We start from the raw sequence: 473 nt of genomic DNA, 5'->3' as shown, positions 1-473 counted from the left end.
CATACATACATATATATATATATATATATACAGGCCTATATATACATATATATATAGGTCTATATACATATATATATATTTGAAGAGGAAAATGAAAAAAAACCCCAGAAAAACAGAAAACGGCCACATAATGCAAAGCAACATAAAATTAAAAAAAAGAAAAGTAGAGAAAATCCGATCAAGAATGACAAAATAAACTAAGCATCCACTGGAAGAAATCCTAATATTTGCAGATGTATCTGTTTCGGCAGTTTTGGTCTCGGACGTTTAAGTAAAGCAGTGACTACAGAAAATCGTTCACATGCGAGTTTTGGAAGCTTCTTCTCGTAATATCCTGGAACCCTTTTGTTGTAATGCCTACATCAATCAGAAAGTATAATTGTACCTAGTATACTTACCGGCTCCGGTACAGGTTTCAATCGCACTTTAATAATTATCTTATTACATACATACATACATATATATAGGCCTAT

Source organism: Anneissia japonica, unplaced genomic scaffold (assembly GCF_011630105.1).
Source record: "Anneissia japonica isolate Jap-2015-1 unplaced genomic scaffold, ASM1163010v1 scaffold6788_len1366326_cov149, whole genome shotgun sequence".
Classification (NCBI taxonomy): Eukaryota; Metazoa; Echinodermata; class Crinoidea; order Comatulida; family Comatulidae; genus Anneissia; species Anneissia japonica.
Note: the sequence above shows the minus strand (reverse complement) of the source record.